Raw genomic sequence first — 12,356 nt, 5'->3', positions numbered from 1 at the left:
GAACAGTAGCAGCTCAGAATGTGGCATGTGCTCACAATGAAAGTTTCATGTTGACCAGTCACCATGGTAATGTGGGATGTACATCTTACCTGCCATTTCCACTCAGTTGGTGTGGTGAATGAGTTGGTGTCAGTTAAGGTTGGAGAAGAGTAGGGAGGTTTTGAGTTCCTGGTCGACCATGGGAAATCTAAACTGCTGTGGGAAAGGTATGTTGTCAGTGATATTTTCAAGGCTGTTTCTTCAAAGGGCAGTTAACATTTACTGAATATATTTTTCTCTTGATTTTTTTCATCTCTGACCCTGAATGTTCTCTCCTGAGGTTTAAGTATTTGGTGATATTGTTTTATCACTCAATTCATATATTTGATTGTACTATTGACCTGGTTATTGAAAATGTTTTTCTAAATTTAGAAAAATGAACCACTCCTAAGGCCAATATCATGTGTGCTCTTAAAGAGAATAAATAAAAAGGGGGAGGACATCCACCTTGGTTTCATGAGATGAAGAAATAAAGTGAGAGAGAGTAAATGGATGCTAAGTAAGGCAATATATATCCCATGAAAGGGCAATTAGAGGTCAAACTCAACTGAATGTATATGAAGATCTAAACATAATATTAGAGAAGTCTAAATTAAGGCATTTGTAGAAAGGAAAGAGGAGCGAGATTTCAGGGAAAGTTTCCAAGTGGTTGATGACTATAGGATTCCTGGTGTTTGGGGGCTACTGGGAAGAAGGCAAAAAGGACAGTGCTATGAGGTCAAAGGAGGGTCATCTGATAATGGAGGAAATGAGGGTCTCAGGGATCTTCAAGGAGGATCCATTGGTGGAGGTTCACAGCTTGTACTTACTGGTGGATCCGTGTAGGCAGATAACTATGGCCTCTGGCCCTGCAGGATCTAGGAAGAGGTGTGGAAGACCAGGAGAAGGAATATGCCAGATCAGAGCTGGTGCATCTGCAGTAACCACGTTTTCAACCAGGCCTTGTCTGGCTGCTCAGGTGATAGCCAGAATATTAGTCTGCAGACATGGGGCAGGCCAGATTTTTAAATGGAAATCATTCCAAGGTATCTGTTTTCCCCCATTAATTCACATTAACAGGCCATTCAGGTGAGAAAAGCACAAGGAAACGTCATTCTTGGCACATCCATCAAGTGGCAGTTGGTTTAGAATGTCCTAAGTTCTCAAACAGTTTATGAGCCCCACAGAGCCCTGATGATTTGGGTCATCAACTACTCATCAGGATGGCTCACGAGAGGCAGCTAGCAGTGAGAAGACCCTGGGGGAGGGTGGCTACAAGTGTGTACTCTACTATTGACCTTCAGATAGGCTTCATTTGCATGAAATCATCATTTTTTAAGTCAGAAATTGTGATGAAGAGGCAGAAGCCTGGGTTATGACTGGAACATTTCTCTTGGTATAATTCACCTGTCTGCTACTGAATCCTCTTAGTAAAGAGGCTTCAGGGAAGGAGTATTTGAGAAAGACTGAGAAGAGGTCTGGGTTCCTGGTTCTAGGGAATCCACTAGAGGACTCAAGTGCTCAGGAATCTCTGGTCCCAGGTAAATAGCTACACTCCTGTCCCACATCCACGCTCATCACTGTTGTGAATCTAGGCAAGTCACATAAAATCTCTGAATTACAAACACCTAAACTCAAAATTGTGGTGGACAGACTGTTTCACCCATCCCTTCAGGCTGATATGGAGTCAAAGGAGGTCACAGATATTCTCCATGAGCTTTACACATATTCATCTGTATAGAATGAGAAATAGACTTTCTTCACCCATTGCTCTGGAGGATGACCTCTGTTTGACACCTCTCTGTTCAAACATTGTCAACAATTGAGCTTATTTTTCCACACATTTAATGAAGTGTCCTATTTAATGACAGGATACATTAGCACCCATATGAGGCACCAGTCCTCTTCAGGATGCATGGATGCAATCATTGTCAGCCTTATACCATTACATAGATCAGATGCACACTTTTTGCAAACAATTGAGAAACAGAGGGGTTTATTTAACTGCACAGGTATTTAAATTTTGAGGTAGGATTTGAACAAAAGCCACATAACCACAGCCTCTGCTTATGGTTACTGTTTCCTCTGCCTTTCTATGATTCTGTAGTAATTGTTTATGCATACAATATTCTGTTGGGTTGTAGACCTCACACATTGCAATGTCATCCTAAAGCCCAATCTGTCATAGGTGCTTTGCTGCCCCAATGGTGAAAAATGAGTTCAGTAGTGTGAAATCTAAGAACATTCACATCCATCCTTCAAATTTTATTAAACATAGATTTTGTTATATTTTAAAATTTGTATTAGTTATTTATGCACATTTATTTATTTATTTATTTATTTATTTATTTATTTAAATGTGGTGCTGAGAATCACACCCTGTGCCTCACACATGCTAGGCAAGCACTCTCTAAATGATCTACAACCCCAGACCCAGATTTTGAAATATTTAACTCTGCTCACAGACTGCAAAAATACATCAGAACTTGTTTTTTTTAATACTCAATTGTAACATTGTCTCCCCTACTGTACTAATATTCTACTCTCACCTTCTATGCAATCAATTTTTCAGTCTCCACAAAAGAGTGATATTTTGCAGCTTCAGTCTCCACAAAAGACTGATATTTTGCACCATTTGTCCTTCTGTGCCTGACTTATTTCAGTTAATGTAATTATCAACCTTGTTGATGAAAATGACAGGGTTCTTCTCACTGGGAAAAAATACAAAAAATATTTAAGATGCTGGGCATGCTCTTTGTGTATAATATATACTTGAATTCAAAGCTCAAATTATACCCCCAGATATTCAAGATTATCACTTATCTATTAAAACTGTTTAAATCATTATTTGAATTACTATTGTTGACCCATTGTTTTTCTTGCTAGCACGTTGTCAACAGCTAACTCTGTTTTATCCCATTTCCCAGGCTCTTGCCTCCCACATGAGCACTGGAAAACATCAAAACACACAGAAGGCATCCAAAGGCCTTGGTCCAGAGGGGTCCACCTGTTGCCCCCAAACATCCTTGTGCCCAAGGAAAAGTCCAAAAAAGGTACTGTGGAAATCCTGTCATTGGGTCCACTCTGCAATAATGATTCTAGTTTTTTCAGAATTCCAATTCTTTTTTTGTTTGATGTATACAAAATGATGTGCATTGAGTCATTCAGCAGTGCTTCAGGTCCAGAAGTAAAGATCTAGCTACCTTTTAATTTTGTGCACTTGATTAATTTAACTGTTGATGGACACTTGAGTTGATCTTACAATGTATTTATGGTGAATGCTACAAACATTGAAGTGATTGTATCACTATATTATGCTGACTTGCAGTTCTACAGAATAAGCAAAGAGGAATGTAATAGCTGAGGCTTGTGTGTTTCACTCTTGGGTTTTTCATGAATCCCCATATTGCTTTCCAGAGTTGTCCTAATAATTTACAGTCTCACCAACATTGTGTCGGTGTACCCTATTTCTCCTATACTTGCAGTATTTCTATGGGTATCCAGTTTTCCAAATAGCATTTGTTTAAACCATGATGTCCTCTCTAACACATTTTTTGGTGCCCTCGTCAGGGTTCAGGTGGCTGTAAGTATCATGTGGGTTGTCTCTGTGTGGTATAGTCTATTTCATGGATCTTCATATCTATTTTAAATTCAATACCATACTGTTTTTGCTACTCATCTCTATAGTAAAATTTAAAATTGGGTATTGTGATGGCTTTCACAATAGTTTTTCTTGTTCAGATATGCTTTGGAAAATTGTTGTTGTTGTTGTTATCCCAAGTGAATTTCCGGGTTGGTTTTTCAATTCTGTAAGAAACATTATTGGTAGTTTGAAAGGGATTGTATTGAATTCATTGAATCTGATTATTGCTGTTGATAGTATAGCCACTTTGACAATGTTAATTCTGGCTATCCAAGAACACAGAAGTTCTTTGCACCTTCTGAGATCAACTTCCATTTTTTTCAGCATTCTATAGTTTTCAATGTAGAGATCTTACACCCTCTCGGGTATATTCATTCTCAGGAGATTTTTCAGATTATTGTAAAAGGGATGGTTTTTGGAATTCTACATCAGTGCCATCAATTTTGGAATATAGTAATGCTACTGATTTATGAGTGCTGATATTTCCTCCTGATACATTCCTAAATTCACCAGGTGTAGAATTCTTCTGGTGAAAATTCTTGGCACCATCAACTTGGCTGTGGTAAGAAGGCTCCTGCTTTGTTCTCTGGGGACAGCAGGAATCACAGAGCTCCCTTCTTGCACCAGTGTACAGTGCAAAGAAGTCTCTTCTTCAGCCAAGGAAATGTTGCCTCTCTGACCTCAGGATTTTCAACTAAATCTGTCTATTTTGTTCTGTGCATGTTCCCTCCCTATGTGACCTAGCAGTGCCACTATTCCTGCTGCTATAGCAGCTGCTGCTTCTGCCACCACCAGCTTAGATCCCATGTACTTTCTTTTTTTTTGTCTTTATTTAATGTACCCAAGTTTCTGATTCTCTAAGATTCCCTGAGTGTCCACTATTGAGTTTTATTGAAACCCCTCCTTTGTCCACCTGAGTGGAAGGACTATTCGCACTGCTTGCATTACAGATTGTGGAGCTGCAAGAAATAAAGGTTCTCTCTACATTAAATTTGCTTCCATATTTTAAAGAATTATTTCTTTTACTTAATTTTCTGACTTTATATGCCTCTATGATTTTTTTCATTCACTATTAAGTTTTGGTGAGTTCCTTTATTTTCCCCCCCACTGAGAAGCAGTCTTCTTGCCTTCTAAGTCTGGGTGCATCCTTCCTCCAATCTGCCAACTTCCCTTTTCCTGAAAGCACATTTGCACAATATCTTAAGACACCAAGGAATGTTTAAGGCCAAAATATTCTCTATCTTGATGAATAACTCATGTGAACTTGAAGACAAATTTTATTCTCTTGTGGTTGTATGAAGTACTTGTACAAATGCCAATTAGATCAATGTGAATGATAATTGTGTTGGTAAATTCCTAGGGTTTCCAAATCTAATTACCAGCTTTCTTGGGTTGAAGTAATGCAACTATACTATCTTAGAGCTCTATTCCCTAGAAATCCCACATTGACCTGTTAGCAGAAACATGCTACTTTTGAAAACTTTAGGGAAGAATTTTTCCTGCCCATTCTTAACTTCTACTTGGTTTGGTGGCCATCATTGTTCTGCTTGGTTTTCAACTGCAGAACTTTACTCTCTGCTTCCATCATCACATGGCATTAGTCCCTCATGAATGTGCCCCAACTTCTTATGATAACAGATGCCCTATTTGGAGAATGGGTCCACCCTGCTCCAAGAAGATACCTTTAATTGCTAAGATCACAATGACTCTCATTTCAAACCCAGTAAAATTTGGAGGTACTGGTGTTAGGACTTAAACATGTATTGGGGTGGAAGTAATATGACCCACAATAGCGATGATTGATTCAAGAGTATACTTTTTCTTTTCTTCCTGATGGATCTGTCAAGTGTTATGAAGGAATGCTGAAACTACTAGAGTAACAATAGAATATTTCATTTCTCATTGTAGTTCCTTCCATTTATTCTATATTTTTAATTTTTGTTTCCTGGTGTGCTCCTCTGCCATTCAGAAACAATCATATTCCAGCAGTAACGGAGCCTGTGTGTGTTAAACAACCATCTCCATACACTCTAGACCCATGTCCACAGTAAGGAAGCCCCTGGAGTAATTCATCAGCAAACCAATGTACTGACAATGACCCTGTATTTCCCTAGATTGCAGTCAGGTCATCATGCAAGTGGCATCAGTGGATTTGGGAGGAGATCAAGTAAATTGTATTGCTGAGGTAATGTAACTCCTCTTTGTCTAAGATATAAGTGTTGTTCTGTCCCTTTTAATTCAAATTCCTGCATGAAAATATGATAGTGATCATTATAGGTGACTCATACAATTTCTTTTGTGGTGAAATTATGACTACACATCTATTACTTGTGAGAATGATTCAAGATGACATTCACATATGACAACAACCATTGTCAAATGATTGTAGTGAGCATTTTCCTCAGTGGCACTTTTCCTTGGTAGAAAATGAATTTTGTGCATGTCATAAAATTGTACCTGAGAAATCTCTCATGCAAAGCTCTAGTATTTTCACAAGTGCCCTCTCTGCCTTACTTTGTGATCTTTGCTCCAACTGCATTTTCCCATCTATTTATCTAATGTCACCACAGCCAACAATAGACTTGCGAAAATGATCTCCTGCTCACACTGTCTTCTTTTCTGGAACTACAGGTATCCTCCGCAGCAAATGAGCAATGTAAGTATTCTCAGCTTCCTAACATGCTGAGGAAAACCTCTGTACTTAGATAGGTCACACATTCCTTCCTGTCTCTATGAAAAAAGTTATCCTGGATTTAGATATTTTTTTGGAAATGAGGATTGGGATTTGGTGACAAAGCAAAAATCCAGCAAAGGATTATGGCCATCTACCATGATCCTGAGACAGCTGTCTTTTTGTTGGTGTGCATTTATGTGAATGAAGGTGGGGAGGTATCTCTGAGCATGTCAATGTGTAATAATTGTGTATGCATTTGTGAGGCTGTGGGAAGTTCCTCAGAAATTCTGTTCTAACATGCCCAGCAAAAAGTCCATTTTCTAAAAATAAAAACCCACACTAATGCATGATTTGTATGATACAATTCCTTCACACTCCATGACACCCAGATCTTAAGTTCTGGTTACTAGGCCCACTCGGTAGATAGAGATGATGCTGAGTCAAAAGATCCAGATTCTTGACTCTGTAAGTGATAGAAGATATAAGAATTCAGGAAATTATCCTGATGGTGATGCTTTGGATAGGGAAATGTATTCATCACTTAGTGATATATCACACTCCAGATTATTCCAATGTATTAGTGTACTCATATCTCCTACAGAGATGTGAGATATTTTCCATACTTTTAAAGTGGCCTCAGTGGTCATCCCTAGAAAGATATATACCTAGGGGTACAAAATTTCAAATGTACATATCACATGTGGTTCTAGTCTAGCTGGAAAACCAAAGGCTCTGCTTCTCATTAATTCTTGTTCTTTTCTTTGCTGTGTATTTTCACTGCTGTTCATATCAAGAAATACCCTGAAAAATTCATACGCAATAAGCCATATAATAATAGTCTTTCTTCATCCTCCTAGTTCCCCCAAATGGAATGGTGGAGTTCATTCCTGGAGAAAGCATGGGTCAGGAGGCCCCATCAAAAGCCATGGTAAGTTTGCTTTTCTTCCTCTGAAATCCAAGTGTTACTTTTTAGTTTATCTTTCTCTTGTAATATGATTTCTTGGAGATGACAAACAATTTTCTGTGTGTGCAGATTTTTATGGGGGTGTCTGTTGCCAACTGAGACCTCACTGAAGGCAACATTCACAAGAAAGAATATCAGATTCACACTGTATAATAGCAAGCTTTGTGCCTTTCTGTGGTTTTTTCCTCCTGGCCATTGAATTCCTTATTTATCACCTCATATAGACCTGTGACACAAATTCCCCTAGAGAAGCTTGTGTCATTTGGTGAGTGTACATTTGCTTTGTCCTTGCCTTTGAGTTTCCTTGAATTGATCACTTTCTCATTGGATTTTCTAATATCAAAAAATAAAAAAGGACTTGTGCATACAGGATAGAGCATGGCTTGATCCTCATAGTGACTCCTTTTCTGTATTTACAGGAGGATTCAAGAGGACCCATAATTGGTATGTATCCTGGCCTCAATCTATTTCTGATGCAAAATGTAGATGATGCCAAGGGTTGGACAGTCTTCTTTCCTTTTGAGTTGAGAGTCTCAGAAATTTCACTACCTCCTTGAGAATGAGAAGTGAGGAGCTTGTGGTCCAAATTGATTAAACACACACACACACACACACACAAACAAACAAACATATGGACACACCCACACACACACAAAAAAAAAACACGCAAGAAAAACTATGGCCATTCTCCATAGTTCCTGATAGCACCTGTGTGAGTTGAATGATGTGGTTAGTTCCAGAAGAGATTTGTATGTGTTTCTCTGGGTACATTCATGTCACTTGATTCTGAGTGTACCTTTGTATTCATTTTTGCACATTTGTGTTTCTCTAGATATATACACACCAAGATGCCAATGACCACCTGTTTAAACAAAAAAACGCCATGTCCAATAGATCATGATTTTGTATATGTGTGAATAGAGCAAATGATGAATTTTCATTGTGTGCAGTTCATTCCACGCCATGAATACCTCAATTAACATGCAAAATATATCCCATCCAAACATGGAAAATTTTCACAACACTCAATAAGGAAAAAAACTCTGTTTCATTCCTGTCTCTGCACCAGTAGCAACTTCATTTAATAACAAAACTCACCTGTCAATGGCCCTGTATTTAGTCAGGGCATTTGATTTTTCATCACACTTCACTCATGACAGCTTTTCACGTTCATATACATTTCTCTGAGAGGTGTCAGAATTTATTTTCCAATTCCTATTCTAAGCACAAAGTTCTGGACAGGGTCAATACTTAACAGGAACCCTCAGATCCACCAGCACACTGTGCTCACTTATGGTAGGAATTTGAGACAGAGAAAATGCCCAGGTCAGCATTTCCAGTAGCTAAGGAAGGGGTTTGTTTGCATGTTCCAACTGACATTGAAATCTGCCTTATTGGGTCGTTTGATAGACAATACTTTATGGGAAACATGTTTAAACTGTAGGTATTTTCATTGGGAATTACCAGAGCAGCTGCAGCTCATCTAGTTACAGAGCAAAAGATGGGGTCCAGTGAAGATCAAGCTCAGCTCAGCAGTGGTGTCTGATCCCACAGTTTAGGTCTGTGCTGCTTCCTGTGTGGCCTGCAGGATATCACATAGGTCTTCACATTGTTGGTCTCAAATGCTGTCTAGGTCCTTCTAATCATACATACATGGATACTGACACTGACTGGTCACTGTGAGGGTGGGACCACTGAGCTCATCCCTGGGCAGAGTGTCTTCATCTTAGTCCCTATCAGCATTTGATGAATGCCCCTCTGTGGTAAAACCTCACTTGACCAGCATGTGGGGCTCTACAGTGAGCCAGTTATCCACCTGGCATCTCACCAGGACCAGTCAGAATCGTTAGGGAAGTTTAGAAGATAGCACTGTGTCCCACATTTCTCATCAGCTCTAGGTAGTATGTGCCTAACCTTGTGGGGAGCCATCTGGATTTAAATATTGATTTTGTTGATGCAGAGCACTCAGTCCCTCAGAGAGTTCCTGACCCTTTTGCATGAGTCCACAGTCTACTTTTAAATGAGCAGTGAGTTTATGCTAGCAAACTGATGTCCAAGGAAACCTAGGGGAAGGAAATTCATGCTTGCTTCATCTTTGAACTCCAGGTCTTGGTCATCCAAAATAGCAATCACTATTTGGATATGGTGTATATTTTTAATTTTATTTAAATTTAAATACAAAACTTTCAAAGTCTTATCCCAGTTCCACATTTCAAGTGGCCATTAGACCCATGTGCAGAAGGCAGAGAACATTCCCATTCTCTCATGGGCAGCTGCTCTGATGATGGCACAGTGTATGTTTTGTGAGTTTGTATTCCTGAAACTGTTGGCATTAAGGTTTGCATGTCAAATTGGTCTGTTTCAAAGAGAGAGTAATAATGTGCCAATGGAAGAAAGTAGTTAAAATTTGAAACCTTCTATCTTGAAGGTTTGCAATTGTTTGCAGCATCCTGTTTGAGGCCTCTGACTCCCCAGAGCTTAGAGATGGTCTGAGAAGCCAGAACAGAGATCAGGGTGATCCTGACCATTAATATTAAGTATGACTCTGTTTTTCTTGCTAATAAGAAAACCCTTGAGACTGAATAATTTATACAGGTGTGTTTAGCTTACAGTTCTTAAGATAAAAGAGCTAGGCACTGGCAAACAGTTGGCTTTAGTGAATGTCCTCTTAGCTGCATTGCATGATTGGTGGTGTCAGCATGGATGCAGGTGCAGGAGGGAGACATCACATGGGGAGACAGGAAGCCAGCAGGGAGAAGATGATTCATTTTCTCTTCTTATATAACCAGGATCTAACAAGATTTGAGAAATCTATATTCCTACTTCCGAGTCTCATACCCTTAAATGACCTCATTGCCTCCAAGGAGACCCTTCCTCATACAGGTGCCACAACTCTCATCATTACCATACTAAGGACCAAGCCTCAATCACACAATTCCGTGTGGGAAAAATATCATGCAATCCTACTAGCCATCATGAGCTTAATTGTGACAAAGAATGCATGAGACAATCTTTAGTAATGCTGTTGCTGATGTTTGTATTTCCAAAGGTTGGACATGGACCAAAGATTATGATTCAAGCAGTGACGAGGAAGAGACTGCAGGTAGGAACAGCCCTAAGGGTATGAGAGAATGGGAAAGGTTTCCTTCTAGGAGTTGAGTTCACCTAACTAATGTGGGAAATGAGGAACTGGCGTGAAATAAAAATAAACAGCAATATGTATTGCTTTTATAAAGGTAAGAGTTAGTAGACCTCATGACTTTGAGCATCCTGTTTGTAAGAAGACATTTTTCTGCTTTGACAGTTAAACACACTCTTCCATGCAAGACCCACTCTGTCCTGAATTTGCCTCTTCTAAGCATCAAGTAGCTTGGCTTTTATTGTTGGCTATTTTTTTTTCATTGTACATGAAAGAATTAAGATCTGCACTTTAGGTTTGATGCACAATGGAAGGAATCTAGAGCAGAACCCACTTTCTTAAAGTGACTTTGTGAAACTGTAATTGAAGCTCTCACTAGTGATAAGCAGTATATAAGAAGTCATAATTCCCCTCTGCATGTTCTCTTCTTAGATCAGCACTTTCTCTTCTGTGTTTTGTCTACTCCTGGTTTAAAATAAACTCCCAACTGTGAGGGACTTAAAGAAAATTGTTTCAGTGCTCCCTTGACAGGTCACTGTGTTCTCCTGTAAAAGAGTGAGGAGAAGTTCCTCCTTGAACATGTTACTAACCTCCAGTCTTCATCTAATTCCCAAGCCCTGGGACTAGGAGGAACATCTGAATGTGCTTGTATTCAAGAGGCCTAACTCTGGAAAGTCAGAGAGACTGTGGCTGCCTCATGGAGGAACAGGATGACACAGACATCCCTACTGAGTACAGTGGCAGAATGTGAACTGGAAAAGTGCTCTTAGTATCCTAGATCTATTTCTCATTGCAGAGGTGAGGTGATGGAGGCCAGGAGACAGAAGTGCAGACAAGAGGAAGAATGGAGAGCTGGACTTTGTCTCTAGGACACCAGGAGATGGAGCAACTCAAGTTCTCACCTTGAGTTTAACTCTGCCTTTCCTTTTTCTAAGACCACATCATTACCATCAAGGCTATGGTCCACAAAGAAGAGATAGTAACTGATGCAGAGGAGGAGGAGGAGGAGGAGGAAGAGGAGGAGGAGGAGGAGGAGGAGGAGGAGGAGGAGGAGGAGGAGGAGGAAAGTACCAGAAATCTGTACGTAATTGATTCCCTATTGGTGCTCTTATTTATCCTTTCTTATGTAGAGCCTCTGTAGCTTTTCTATGTTTCATCTTTCCCATATTTACAACTTTTCTAAATGTGCTTTCCTCATCCAGATCTTTGAGGTCCTTGGACCTTCAATTTCTCTTAAATCTCTCTGCACTAACATTCTTAGTCTTTCCCTAGTTTTTTTTTTTTTTTTTTTTTTTACCACAGGCAACATCACTGAATCATGCTGAGCAATACTGCATACCCATACACTGAGTTTGAGTTGTAGGGAGCATCAGAAATACTGAGTTGTTGCCTGATGCATGAGACATAAATAATCTGGCTCTGTTCTAGCGACCACTGAATAGCTGGGTTCTTCTGCCTTTGATGACTCTGAGCATGCATGAATTTACCCTTCCTTTCCTAGGTCAAGATTACACAATTGGAAAGTAGTTCCCATAACATGAATTGTTTCCAGGGGCCCTCTCCTGGTTTAAAATGTGGGCTCAATGCAGCAAAAGTGATAAAGCAGTTTAGGAAGAGGAAATTTGCGTGTGGAAAAAATGTGAGGGAGAGGAGAGGTCAAAATCACATATTCTCCATTGCTTCCTTAAGTTTCTTTGTTGCACTTTATGCAATCCATCAGAAGAAATAGAGCACTCAAGTGGCCCCAGTTACATGTGACCATGGCCATGCAAGAGGAGGTGCAATTTGATTAAAATCAGTGCAGGAAGTGGTCTGAGGATGGAGCTACAGAGGGTAGGGCTGGAGGAGCAGCGTCCTTGCTCCACCCTGTGTCATCACAGGGGCTGCTCCTCAGGGTCCCAGATGTGTGCTACTCAGC

The 12,356-nt window shown here is 39.7% G+C and overlaps 1 long non-coding RNA gene across 1 annotated transcript; it reads left to right on the top strand.

The window, feature by feature from the left end:
• The first annotated feature begins 7,214 nt into the window (after positions 1 to 7,214).
• Positions 7,215 to 10,392, top strand: LOC143638310 (uncharacterized). The gene is made up of 3 exons (XR_013154586.1): positions 7,215 to 7,263; positions 7,719 to 7,743; positions 10,349 to 10,392. It is a non-coding gene; the product is annotated as an uncharacterized LOC143638310 (long non-coding RNA).
• Positions 10,393 to 12,356: the final 1,964 nt, after the last annotated feature.

Source organism: Callospermophilus lateralis, chromosome 1 (genome assembly GCF_048772815.1).
Source record: "Callospermophilus lateralis isolate mCalLat2 chromosome 1, mCalLat2.hap1, whole genome shotgun sequence".
In the NCBI taxonomy this organism is placed as follows: domain Eukaryota; kingdom Metazoa; phylum Chordata; class Mammalia; order Rodentia; family Sciuridae; genus Callospermophilus; species Callospermophilus lateralis.
The sequence above is the reverse complement of the archived record's forward strand: the minus strand, read 5'-3'. Positions and strand labels throughout refer to the sequence as shown.